Raw genomic sequence first — 14,136 nt, 5'->3', positions numbered from 1 at the left:
GGGGGGCGGACTAGGAGAAATTGCAAAACGCTCTTTTACATAGTTTTAAAATGAAGCGTGACCTCAAAACAAACAAAACATCCCCACGATTATGTTGAACTCGCCCAGCTGGGCGGGGAAGAACACCGTTTCCCGAGCCAATTCTTATATACCTCACCTTCGTGCTCCGCTGACTCTGCTTCTTCCTGTACTCTGCACTTCACCGCTTCTCACTTAGCTGCTGGGCGCTTTAGCCGAACTTCCTTGGCTGGCTGGAGCGCAGGCAGGGTCGTCGCTGACTGATGACGTCGTGGGGTCAGCGGAGGGTTGTGTAGTGTTGACGTGTTATTGCGGGTAGACAGGAGCCGAAGTTCATCTTGTAACCCGCCGGAGAGGCGGTGCTGCTGCCGCCGCCGCGGCATATTACTATCGGCATCAAAATAAAAATAACAATAATCACCGCCATCATTACCACTACTCTGAGACATGGATGCTCTGGGGCCAGGGAAGCCCCCTATCCCTTCGCCGACCTCCGAGGTTGACCTTCCGGGGGCTTTTCCCTTCTCCTACGCCGTCTTCCAGGCCAGCATTAGACAGGTGAGGGGGTAGAAGGTCAGGGCCTGGGGTGGTGGAATGTGCGGGTGCAAGGGTCATTTATGAGCCGCAGCTAAAAGGGGTAACGGAGTGTGTCGGGACTGGAGCAGGTGCAGTGTAAGCAAAGGTCAGTAGTCTCCGGTTCTGGGTGCGCTTTTTTTTTTTTGTATCCTCTGCATAGGTTCCAGCTCTGTGCATGCTTGAGCACCCCCAATATAGAGCAAATTCTTTGTGTCCAGGGAGGGCTAATTTCCATTAGGTTTAGCACCCCCAATCATTTAAAAAAAGTTGGCTCCTGTCCTGCATTATAAATACATATCTTGATTTTGACAGGTATGGGTGTGGTGGAGTTTGGTCCACTACTGTACTTACTGCTTTTGTTTACTCGGGGTTTCTCACCACTCTGGTGTTTTAAAGCAGATGACTATTTCAGATCATGTTTATTGGTGCATTTGGGGGAAAACCTTTCTTTGGCGTCTCAGCAGGCCTAAAGTTACTTTGGGGTTTTTATTTTTCCCATACCTAAATGATTTATACAACGATTTGTTTTATGAATGCTTCAATGGTTTCATAAGCCATAAAATAAGAGTGTATTTCTTTGTTCAAAAGTTGGGTGGCTCCAGGCTTCTTGCTTGATAGTCTTATTTGTTATGGATTTTCGTTGACTTTCATAGCAGTTGGGGTAATATATAGCTCTTGAAAATCTGGAACAAGATATGAAGTGTTGCATAAAATAGAAGGTACAAAGACATTTCATTTTGGAGGGTAAAGAACTATGGGTTCTGATGCTGCACTGGCTTCCATGGGCCTCAAGGGCTAAGTTATTGACTGGAGCTTTTTAGTGCTGTCTTAGTTAGTGCTGCTGTGATATAGGACCAGGAAGGGCTGATTCAACAGTGGTAATGTAAGGCTGCATAATCTCTAGGGCAGCTAATAATGGGACCAATACACAAAATGCTGTGCTTAAGAAGGTTTAACATGCATTCTTAATATGCCCAATTTACTGAAGCCCAACCACAGGCCTAAATCACTGTTTAATGCATTTACATATGCAGGAGTTTTAAAAGTTAATGCACAGCATGTAAATAGTATGGTGTAGACTTTATTTGTAAGTTACTGAAAGCCCTGCACCAGGACTACTGTGTTGTATTTACAGTAGTTTGTGCTCCAAGGTTTCTGTTTATGTCAACATTTTAATAATAGTGGGAGATAGTCCTGGGTCTCCCCTAACCACCATGGCACAAGAGAGAGTCCCTCCAATCCTTACACATACAAAAACTTTGTACCCTCTTCCGGAATGTCCTTCAGGAGGTGTATCTTACTTTTTAGCATTGTGGTCGCCAGTGTTTTTCTGTGTCAGATTGTTGCTGAAGGCAAAATCTGTAGGAGATATGATGCATATCTTTTGCAGGCTGGCTCAGGAGCTGTCTCTCTATGGTGTGTTGTAAGGTTGGAATGTCACTTTGTCTAATTATGTACCACCTGCAAGCCCAAAAGCTATTAAAGTGGTATACATTCAGGTACAAATGGTATTTTTCTGTCCCTGGCTGCAGTGAGATTTGAACCAGACTCCCCTAGTTCTCAGCCTGCTACTTTAATCATTATCATCCTATCCCCCTTTCTGTAAAGCTTCCCTGGGCATCAGGGTCTCTGTTCTAACGTTGTTGTTTACTCTTCCTGCCTAGTAGACTTTCATCTGATGTTCCTCGGTCTGCTGTCCCTAGGTGGCCTTCACTGTTTTTCAGTTATCTTCAGTTCAGTTATTTCCTGTTTCACTTGTTCCTACCATGCATTCACCAATAAATGTTTATCTTTCTGCAGTCTCATGCCAACTGTTTTCTGTTGTCTTCCTGCCTGTAACATAAGGCACCTTGGAAAGAGTGCCATATAAAATATATACCATAGTGTTCTGAAGCTTTCTTTTAAAGTCAATCCCAGAGAATGCTAAGTCTTTCTTTAGCTAAATTTTTATATAGCTTTTATTAATTACTAGTAAAAAAAGGCCCGTTTTAAAAGCAAGCATGGTAGCAAAACATTGCAAGTGTTGAAAGGAAAAAGGAGAACTTGTGTTTCTTCCACTTGCCTCCTGTTACTGGATAAAGTTTAAAATCAGATGTTAAGGCATTACAGAAAAAATTCTTTGTTGCATATTTTTATGTATGGAGAAATACTTCCTCTTCTTTTATTAAGCAGTGGAATATGCATTTGTTTAGATGTGCTTTTGGGACAAATGATAGAATTAAGCTTTAAAGCTTTTTGAGTGGGGGCATTTGGTCCTTTGTATTGCTCTGCTATACTCTTGCATTGTGGGTGGGTGTGTGTTCACTTTACAGATGAGTAGATTAGCTTCACTGGATGTGTGGACTATAAATTCCATTAAATACGTATTGCCAGCCCTTTGCTGGCTTACTTAAACTGTCAAGGCCTTAATACCAGAACTGTGGAGTTAGTCCACCAAACCTTCGACTCCAACTCTGACTCCTACTGATATTAGGCTTTAAATTTTTTTGTTCTGGATCTTATGCACTAGTAAATATAACTTTTATATTTACCAATACTTTAATTCCAGGACAAAAATATATAAGTATAAAATGCTAAATTTACCATATGTTATAATGTTGTAAGTTTTTTTTTTTTTTTTTAAATTTTTTATTTTGAAGTTGTAGTCAGTACATATTTACCGACTCGACTCCAATTGCTTCAGGGTCCACGAGTTTAACTCGGACTCCACTGTCCTGCTTAATATACCCGTTACACATTTTGACTGGTTCTATTCTTATAAGCTGGATTGTCTTCCACTTTGAATGTTGAGTAGGTTCAATTGAATAGCATGACTTTTGATTTGAGAGATAACAATACAGTATATCATCATTTTCAGGCTGCATGCTTACGGGTTTTCTATGAAAAAAAAATTTGCTTAAGAATTATTAACCTCCCTCCCCCACACATTACCCTTCAGACTACTACTACTAGTTAGCATTTCTATAGCGCTACAAGGCGTACGCAGCGCTGCACAAACATAGAAGAAAGGCAGTCCCTGCTCAAAGAGCTTACAATCTAATAGACAAGAAATAAAGTAATCAAATCAATTAATGTGTACAGGAAGGAGGAGAGGAGGGTAGGTGGAGGCGAGTGGTTACAAGTGGTTACAAGTCAAAAGCAATGTTAAAGAGGTGGGCTTTCAGTCTAGATTTAAAGGTGGCCAAGGATGGGGCAAGACGTAGGGGCTCAGGAAGTTTATTCCAGGCGTAGGGTGCAGCGAGACAGAAGGCGCGAGGTCTGGAGTTGGCAGTAGTGGAGAAGGGAACAGATAAGAAGGATTTATCCATGGAGCGGAGTGCACGGGAAGGGGTGTAGGGAAGGACGAGTGTGGAGAGATACTGGGGAGCCAGCAGCAGAGTGAGTACATTTATAGGTTAGTAGAAGAAGCTTGAACAGGATGCGAAAACGGATAGGGAGCCAGTGAAGCGACTTGAGGAGAGGGGTAGACTACTATTAGAATGCTTTTTATGAATCATTTATATTTGCTAGTAATATCATCTTTTGCTCATCCTGTTCTGACCAGAGGAAGAGAAGGTTAGCTTCCGAAAACAGGTAATTTTTGCATAGTTGCACAACATATACATAATGTAAATGGTGGTTTTACATTGATTCTAAGGAGGCGTGTGTTCTATGCTGGTTTGGGTAGTCAAAAAAAAAAGTGTACTGATTTTATATGTTTTTATTTTATAAAATCTACCCCCCTCCACCCAGCTTTTGCACATCCTCTGAAACAAACATAAGTGTCAGAAAACTGCTCTCTTTGAGCAGGGATTTAGGGCAATTGTACCTAACTCTCTTGCATTTAAAATGTACTTTAAAAAAAAAAAAAGACCTTTAGAAATCTGGTCCCTTAATTATCTGCTTTTAAAAGAATAATTTTTAATATTGTGCTTATCCATGTAAGTGCTGATATTTAAAGGTTTAGTTAGTTAGTCGTTATTTAGGAAAGTTCACATGTATTTCCCTTCTGCCCTATATATATTTTACAAATAACTCTGCATTCAGTGGGCCATCGTAAAATAGGGTAACAATTGTGAACATGTCAACTTGGTGTCTGACCTAGACACCATCCCCTCATTCTATAATCATGCATGCAAATTTATGTACCTTGTGAGCAAATTAACATACATAGGTAATAGAATACTAACCTGCTTATAATCGAACGAGACAAACGCCCAAGTTCCGACCTAAATCGGGAGATGGACGTTAATCTCACAAAAACGAGTAAATCCATATAATCGAAAGCAATGTTTCAGTGCGCCCGTGTCGCTCGTACGTGGACGTAAAAACGTCCAAATAAGAGGCGTGTTAGGGGCGGTGATACGACGTGGACGGGTACAACGTATAACGAATAGTGAAAGGGCTCTGGTTGAGCGGGAAGATGGGCGTAATATGATGGACCCGAAATAAAAGCGACCAGAGCAAGGGGGAAATCGTCTTTAGACCCATTAGCGATTGTGTGTAGTTGGAGAGTGGCGATATTGTTGGTGGAAGAGCGGAAGTGGTGGTTGCAGAGAGAAAGCCGAGCGTGTTGAGTACCTGTGACCGTCGTCTGTGTGCCCTGCCTCTTTTTGTGTCTTACCCTTTGACCGTTCCTTACTCCTACTCCTTTGCTCCATCGCCCCCTTCCCCTCCCCCTATCCCTCCCCATTCACTCTTCCCACGTGTGTACTCTATTCCCTGACCTCCGTTTGTCTCTGTGTTCCTGTACTGTTTGACGAGTGAGTGGCCAGAGGGCGTGGTGGCTGGAAGTGAAAGATCTGTGTGTGTTGCTGTTTGTTTGACTACTAGTCCTAATACTTGCACTGGTGGTGGGGATATGGATGCACTTAATGCACTTGTGGCATGCATGCTACACGAAGAGGCCACCCACCGCAGGAGGTATTCACGGCCACGAGTGTTTAGGCCCCGCACCACCTTCCTACAATTCACTGACCAGCAGTGTCTAACAAGGTTCAGGTTTGATAGGGCCACTATTCGTCAGCTGTGCGAGCAGCTGACACCCCTCCTTCAGCCCCAGACACGTAGGAATAACCCCATCCCTGCCCACCTCAAAATCACTTCCGCTCTCTCTGTCCTGGCCACTGGCAGTTTTCAATCCGTATTAGCTGCTAACACAGGCCTCACCCAGGCTTCTATTTCACACTGTCTCACCCAGTTCCTGGATGCCTTCATAACTCACACCTCACACTACATCACTTTCCCCACTGCCCCCCAGGCCCTGCACAACAACATGGCCGCCTTCTATGCTGTTGCTAGATTCCCCTCGGTCATCGGTGTGATAGATTGCACACACGTAGCCCTCAGACCCCCCCGGGCACACGAAGCCACCTACAGAAATAGGAAGGCATTTCATTCTATGAACATGCAAGTTGTATGTGATGCCCAGGGGGAGATATTAGACGTGTGTGCCAGGTACCCCGGCTCCAGCCACGATGCCTACATCCTACAGCACTCGGGCATCTTCCGCAGGTTCGAGCGAGGGGAGTTCATTGGTGGATGGCTACTAGGTAAGTGCAACATGCATGTACCACCCATACTAGACCTCCTCCACTGGGCAACCCTCCGCCCTGGCTTCCTCCACCACAACCCACTATCCAAATCCCCCCACCCCCCCTGTACCTGCTCCAAGCGATACACACTCATCTATCTCATTCTGCTTTTCTGCAAAGGTGACCGAGGCTACCCGCAGAGGACATGGCTTATGACCCCCCTGATCCACCCACAACCAGGGCCAGAAGAAACCTACAACAGGAAACATCGCAGCACCCGGGGGATCATTGAGCGCACCTTTGGTTTATTGAAAAACCGCTTCCGCTGTCTGGACCGGTCTGGAGGAGAGCTGCTCTACAGTCCAGAAAAGGTGGCCAAGATCTTTGTGGCGTGCTGCATGTTACACAATTTGGCCCAGCGCAGAGGACAGCCTCTCCCAGAGGAGCCACAGCCACCACCAGAAGAGGCCCCAGATGAGCTGGAAGAGGAGCCCCCTCCACCCCCAGCCCACAGAGCAGAGCTCAATGCCTACCAGCTTGGCGTAAGAGCAAGACAGAGACTCATTGAAACAAGTTTTAGGTGAAAGTAAGTGAACATTTATTTTTGACATTCAGTGCATATGTGTGTGTTCACCACCACCACCACCCCCCTCCCACACCCACCCCCCTCCCACCAACCCTCACCCTACAGCATGTCCCATCATTTTCCCCTTCCCTTCCCCCGTCCCCTCCTACCCCTCCCACGCCCTTCCTTTGCAGCTGGTGCTGCATGGGAAGTCTCTTCACCCTCTTCTGAGCTGCTGCTCCCAGTGTCCTGCTCCCTATCCCCACGGCAGCCTGCGGCTTCGGCTGCACCGTGGAAATCGGGCCACCTTCTTGGTTCTAGTGGTCTGGCCACAGGACCCAGAATGGGAGCAGATTTGGTGGGTGCTGCAGGAGTGGGTGCGGAGGCTGAGGATCGCAATGCCCACCTCTTAGCTGGTGGTTGCTGGTGGTCAGTGGAGGAGGATGTTGATGGCAGGGGCTGCTCCAGCAGCATGGGGGCTGGAGTAGGCGCAGTGCCCTGAGGGCGCAGGTGTTGGATGCTCTGCTCCAGCCGTCTCAGTTGCTGGAGCACCTCCTGGTGGCCTTCACGTTGCGCCTGGAGGAGTTCCTGGTGTGCTCGCTGCTGTGCCTCCAGTGCTTGGCGCTGCAGCTCCAGTTTCTGCTGGCGGTACTCCTCCAAGCGCACGTTGTGGCGGAGTAGTTCGGTGGCCAGCCGCAGGAGTTGCCTCCTTTGGCCGGATGGCCTCTGGCGGGGAGCTGGGCCCTCCTCCTCCTCAACAAAGTCCTCCGGTGCTGGAGGTGCGGCCTCTGCTGGTGCAGGTGGTGGTGGTGGTGGCAGAGGCTGGACAGCTGGTGCAGGTGGTGGTGGTGGTGGCAGAGGCTGGACAGCTGGTGCAGGTGGTGGTGGACGCAGAGGATGCATAGCTGGTGCAGGTGGTGGAGGCTGGACTGCTGATGCTGCAGGCTGTGGAGGTTGAGGCTGGACGGATGGTGTAGGGCGTTGGCCTTGCAGGCCACTAGGGCCAGCCTCCTCCGAGTCTTCACCTGTATAGCACAAGAGTGAGGAATAGTGTTGGTGCAAATAACCCACTTTTGTCTTTCAGCATTCATATACATTGGTATGTCCCCCAACCTGATGACCCAGCAAAGAGATGGTGAGGAGGAATGGAATTGACACGGGTACGAAAGAGAGAGCCCCGCAGGCAGCTGGGTAGAGGTGGTGGATGAGCAGCCAAGAGAAGGACACCACTCACAACGTTGTGCTCAAGCTGTTAGTTGTATAAATGTTAAATTGAACAACATTGCAGCATGTGTTGTGTTACTACTGACTTGCTAAACTGCATAGAACTGCTTTATGACCCCCATTACAGGCTCCTTCAGTTGAATGCATGTGGCCCACACTCAGTAGAGCACAGAGGTCACAGGAGGAACTAGGCACAGTTTGGTAATGGGAAAATAGAGGAGTAGTAGGGAAGGACGGCCCCCAAAGTTCTGCCACAGTAGTAACCTACACACACCCATAGGAGCCAACTGGAAAGTAGTATTGGGGGTGCTAAGCCCAGTGACCAACCCTCCTCCCTGCACAGCTACATGATCTTTCCTCAATATTGGGGGTGCTCACACACAGCACCCACCCTGTCTGCTTGCTCCTATAACACACATGACCACTACCACTACTCAAATAGAGCTTACAATTAATTCAATAAATATGGGCACACAGGACAGGTAAGAGGAAACCCAATGACAACGGTAGGGATAGGGAGTAAGGGTAGAGAGCTAGGGAGTAGGGGTTACCAGGTCACAACAGCATCATAAAGGTGGCCTGTTAATATACATAAAGACAGCCAGAGATACTCCCCCCCCCCCCACCTACCTCCCTCCTCCTGCCCCCCACTCCTCACCTCCCTCCCCCTGACCCCAACACAAGTGTAGTGCAGCACAACAGATACCCCAACTGCATAATGAAACACCTACCTGAGTCCTCAGCCTGGCCCGAGGTGTCCAGGGAGCCAATCCCGTGGATGCCCTCCTGGGGTAGGAGGGAGTACACCATCAGCTCCATGGGTGTAAGGTTGGCAGTGTCATTGCCTGGGGGATTGGCCCCCGCCTTCCTGCGAACATCCCTCCTCAGCTTCCGCCACTTCCTCTTGCAGTCCTCCACGTCTCTCCCAGCATGGAAGACAGCATTCAGGCTGTCCCGTACTGCCTCCCATTCGCGCTGCTTTACTTTTGCTGCCAGCCTCTGCCCTGTGGGAGCAAACAGACTCCGGTGGCGCTGTACAATTTCTTGGACCAGGAGCTCCACCTCTGCCTCGACAAAATTACCCTTCCGGGTCGGCGGCATGCGTGGTGGCATTGTACCAATGGGGTTTTCGAAAATACGGAGTGGGCGTTTATATAGGCGCCAAGAACGCCCATTGAGACGGGGGAATAGGCGTTTGTGATATGGGCGTTTCTTTTTCAATTATACACATAATTCCTAAGCGTGCCCAGCTCAGATAGCGATTAGGAACACATGGTTTCGATTATGAGTAGATAAGTATGGGCGTCTCCACCTGCCTTCCCTTTCTTCATTGCCATTTTACCTGCCATTTCCTGCACTTAGACCTTGCCCGTTGTTCGTAATAATCATTTACAGGGTTTTACCCTCACTTATATGAAGGTATGTGTTTAGCTAAGTATGCTTGGGTACACCTGTGTATTTAGGGGGGGAGGAATAATTGTTGGCCCTCAGCCACCACGCCTTCCGTTTCCTGTCTTCCACATCCCCTGATGCTCCCTTCCTTTCTCCCATTCTCTCTGCCTGGTTGTAGCAGGCAGTGTGTGGGGGCCAAGAATTTAGTACAGTCGGCCCACATCAAGCACCCCTCGGTAAGGGTCATTTCAATCAAGGAGATGTGCAGCTAATGTTCCAGAAGATAAAAGGCGCACTACACAGTCTTGAAACAGACGTTCATGGTAAGCTGTCATTTGTCTGCCACCTCTTCTCTTTGTGCTCATAGTCAAGGAGTGTGCATTCACTGTATGTATGTAGTCTGGAGTCAGATGTTAGGTAGCTCTCTTTTCACCAGGTTCCTGTGCACTGTACTGTGGGGTTGGCAGGTCCTCAGTGGTGTGGGCCAGCTGTTCGAGGTGCTGTATTGGTTCCTGGTAGCTTCCATCTTCCTTGTTTATGTGGTGTACCCCAGTCCCCATTTATGAAGTGGCCACCCATTCTCAAGGTCCATAGGCGGGGGAGGGGAGAATGATTAATGCAATGGATGTGTATAGCACATTATGGAACACCTTCCTAAATTGCTCCATAGGTAGTAGGGTAGGGAACATGCACATTACATTGTTTTTAATCGGTAGCCTGGACAAAATGATCGAGGTGGCTACAGGTAGTCCCACTGAGTCCTATGACGTGGTGGTGAGGGAGAGGGGTGTGTGTACAGGTACCAACCCAAAGTAACTGGTGGTGGCTAAAGCCTGGTGGCTGCTGTGGTCTAGTGGTTAGAGCACCAGCCTTATAATCATAAGGTTGCTGGTTCAAATCCCACTTAAGGCAAGTCACTTCAGGGACAAAGTTTGACACAAACCCAGAATACTTGAATGTAACACACCTTGATCGACTACTGGAGAAAGTGTGATCACAGCTGCAAATAATGAGCACCATTTTTATTTGTGCCCTTCCCTAACACAAGTATTACATTGCAACTGTGATGAAGTAACCATCCATCTATTGGGTTTCCCATTGTTTCCCTTTTGCTCCTCAGCATTATATACCATAGCTGATGTATTCAATGGGAAAATATGAGCCAGCTGTTTGTGGATTGTGGGTAAGGATATGTGTCCATCAGACAGCAAACACTGTGTATGTGGTACCTGGAGTTATGTGGAAGTGTGTACCTGGCAGATCACACGTGGTACACTATTAATCTCTTATTGATTGCACTCTGTATTGTGGGTCAGTATGGTGGAGGGGTGGGAGGGAGAGAGAGATGCTGGCTGGCCATTTTTATTAATGAACACAAATATCCATCCAGCCTCCCTGGCCCAACCCCCCTGCACATATGGGCATGCAGGTTGGAATGAACAGGTGGCGTTCTGTATGGCCAACATTCTCAGACATACATCACCTTCTCATTCACACAGCACATTTAATGCTATGCATATTGCTGCCTCCTTCCTCTCAACTCAACAGCACCATTTGATGATATGTAATGCACAAGGGAGACAAACACACACACACACACTGATAGTTATATTGTAACAAAACATTTATTTCCCCCCACCCCCACCCCTACAAAATAAGCCCCAACAATGCCCTCCTCCCCCCCACAACTCCCCACACAACCCCAACAATTCCCTCCCCCACCCCCCACAGAACCCCCAACATTTCCCTCCCCCCACCCCCCACAGAACCCCCAACATTTCCCTCCCCCCACACACACAACCCCAACATTTCCCTCCCCCCACACACACAACCCCAACAATTCCCTCCCCCACCCACTCCCCACACCCCCAACAGGCCCCCCCTATTTCAATTAAGGGCGGCCACGCCCTCTTAGCAAGGCCCTCTGTAGCAGGGCAATGAGCAGCCCCAGCAGTACCCTTAGTGGGCCCTGGAGCTGCTCATTGCCCTGCCGTAGGGCTCTCACCTTTTGCAGCAGCTGGTGCTGGCCAACTATAAGCTGCTGCTGGCCATCTACCAGCTGCTGCAGGAGGCGGACCACAGTAGCTGGGCCAAAGGCTGGAGGTGGGCCAGGGGACACGGAAGATGGCCCAGGGGACACGGAAGCTGGCCCAGGGGATGGAGGTGGGCCAGGGGACACGGACGCTGGCCCAGGGGATGGAGGTGGGCCAGGGGACACGGACGCTGGCCCAGGGGATGGAGGTGGGCCAGGCGATGGCGCTGCCTGAGGGGAGGGAGAGGCCTCACACGGAGCTGCAGGTGGGGAGGGGTCCTCATGATTGTCCTCCTCATCTATGATGAGGACTCCCTCCTCCGAGTCCTCCTCCTCCTCCTGGTGGGCCGCCTCCTGGCCTGGCTGCTGCTCCTCCTCCTCCTCCTCCTCATCCATGTGTTCCTGCTCCTCCTGCTCCTCCTCCTGCTCCTCCTCCTCCTCCTCCTGGAGGTGGTGGCCCTCCTCATCCTGCTGCTCAGCTTCCTGCTGGTGGAGCCCTGTGTATGTAAAAAGGAGTGTGATTGAGATCAGTGCATACACCATGGCTTGCATAGTGCAGTAGCTGGATGGCGTGAGGCAGGGGATGGGGCAGGGTGTGGTAAGGCGTAGCCTATGCCCATGGGGAATGAGCTGCATCAGATGACATGAAACAGAACCCTGGACCCTCCTCTGACACACACCACGCAGGACATGTTGCCATACCAAATTCATTGCTGACCAGCATGTTTGCATTGTGAGATGCAACGAGGGGTTGATGGGCAGTTGTTGTAGGAGTTATTGTGGGGGGGGGGGGGGGCAGTGGGAAGGGTGTTGAGCACAATTCTTTTATGTGATTTAGGCCATAACATGCAGTACAAGTAGGGCCTCAGGCAGCTGTACCAGGACACAGTAATCAGCCACCACAATAAGGGGAATAGTAAAGTGTGGCATATCATCTCATTCATCTCGGGGGGATGGTCGGACGTTGCAGGCAAGCTCATGGGAGAACCCCTGCAACCTGCATCCTTGATCTGGGACAGATTGGTATTACTAGGTGGCTATTAGGCACATGGGAAGTGATATTGTACAACACATTTGCTTTATTCATGAAATGTATGTAGTAATCTGTACAGGTGTCCTGTTTTTGAATACTTACGGCGAGCCCTGAGGTGCCTTCGCACCGCCCGGATGAGGTCGGGCCTCTCCCGCCTCACCCGCCGGAACCGCCTCCGGAGGGACTCGAGGTCCCGGTGGACTCCAAAGCGTCTGTAAGATATAAGTTTGGAGAGCAGGGGTCAGGGGTGTTGGTCCTTTTTGTCCTCTGCACACATTCATTTGCTATTCACATACCAGAGAGAGAGGGTCTACAGTGTTGGGGGGGGGGGGGGCACCTCCATTGGTAGTGAATCATAGGAGCCACCTTTTTTCCATTTTGGGGGGTGGAACCCCCAGTGGAGATGACCCCTCCCTCCATACATATTTGATATTGGGGGTGGGGTGGTGAAGCACCCACAGCAGCCACCTAGTTGGTTCCTATGCAGATGATGCCAGAGAGGTGGCCATGAGGCCAGACAGTACCGTTTGTATACATTATAATGTATGCTTGTTAAACTACTTTATATGTGTTATCATGACCATGTTATAAAGTATGGTATAGGTTTCATTGGTCTCATGCTTCCACTATTCGGAGGCTCCAAAGAGGGGTTGGAAAATGTGGCCTTCACATAACTAACGAAATTGTCACATAACACTAATAGCAAATGTCACATACCTAACCTAACGAAATACATTCTTGTAGGGATGTGGGAATGGTGGTCGTTTCAATAACATACAAATTATTAGTGATTGTGCATGTTCCTATATTACTCATGATCCTTGCATGGACACTCCAGTTACTGCTGGTAACATTGATGACGGAGCTGTTATATGTGTAGGTACAGGAGGGGAGGGGGGTTGGGCCATAACCTTACCTCTCTAACCTTTCCCGGATGCGGGACCAGGCTCGCATGGCCTGCAGCCTGGGGGGCAGGTGATGGTGCTGGATGAAGAGCCTGTGCCGGTGCCTTACGCACAGCCGCACCAGCAGCAGGCTTTCCTCCTCTCCAAAATTTGGCTCCCTACGTTGTGCCATTTTTCCACGTGTTGGAAAAGAAGTGCCTTATATAGACGACCTTGCGTGAGGGACGTCGTTTCACGCACAGCTCCATATATGGATGACCATTCCATATATGGCCCCTATCAGCACGTGGACGCCCTCGTAAGCATAGACGTCTTTGACGTGCACATGCCTGCAGGAGTGTGAAACGTGGCTTCTATAGATGAGTTTGACGCACCCCACCCGACCCTTTTCACATATACACAATATGCATTTACTGCATGTTCAGTAGGTGTACAGTGCATGCAGATCCGCACATTCAGATGGGCACATATGATGAAAGTATGGGTGGAGCAGCATGATATGTCTGTAGTTGACACATATATGCGTTCCTCATATATTTCCGTACCTGGATGGCCTGAACAACATGTACTGTACTTGCAATACACCTATGTACATTATTTTACACACCACGTGATTTGGTCGTTTGCACCTGCAATAATCGACCGTGTTAGGGCGCCCAATTTAGTCACGCTTATGCGCTCGTCATTTGATTGTTTTCTTACAGGGATAATCGATTATCGAAAAACGCCCACACTATTTTTCCATTATACAGGTCTATTTTTGGACGTTTTCGTAAGAACGCCCTAATTCGTACTTGGACGATCTTTCCATTTTGCCCCTCTAAGTGTTGTGTGTGTAAGTGGCCTCCTTAATCAGGCCATAATTGGCACTAACAATT

The 14,136-nt window shown here is 48.7% G+C and overlaps 2 protein-coding genes across 4 annotated transcripts in view; one reads left to right on the top strand and one right to left on the bottom strand.

Annotated features, from left to right (window-relative positions):
* Positions 1-463, bottom strand: part of TAF1A (TATA-box binding protein associated factor, RNA polymerase I subunit A) — a 182,512-nt gene extending 182,049 nt beyond the window's left edge. Inside the window, exon 1 of the mRNA XM_030195994.1 lies at positions 158-463. The gene's annotated coding sequence lies outside the window, so the exon portion shown is untranslated. The remainder of the gene's footprint in view (positions 1-157) is intronic.
* The window catches only part of MIA3 (MIA SH3 domain ER export factor 3), a 237,758-nt gene that overhangs the window by 66,936 nt on the left and 156,686 nt on the right, over positions 1-14,136 (top strand). The window lies entirely within an intron of this gene.

Source organism: Microcaecilia unicolor, chromosome 3, assembly GCF_901765095.1.
Source record: "Microcaecilia unicolor chromosome 3, aMicUni1.1, whole genome shotgun sequence".
NCBI classification, from domain to species: Eukaryota; Metazoa; Chordata; class Amphibia; order Gymnophiona; family Siphonopidae; genus Microcaecilia; species Microcaecilia unicolor.
The sequence above is the reverse complement of the archived record's forward strand: the minus strand, read 5'-3'. Positions and strand labels throughout refer to the sequence as shown.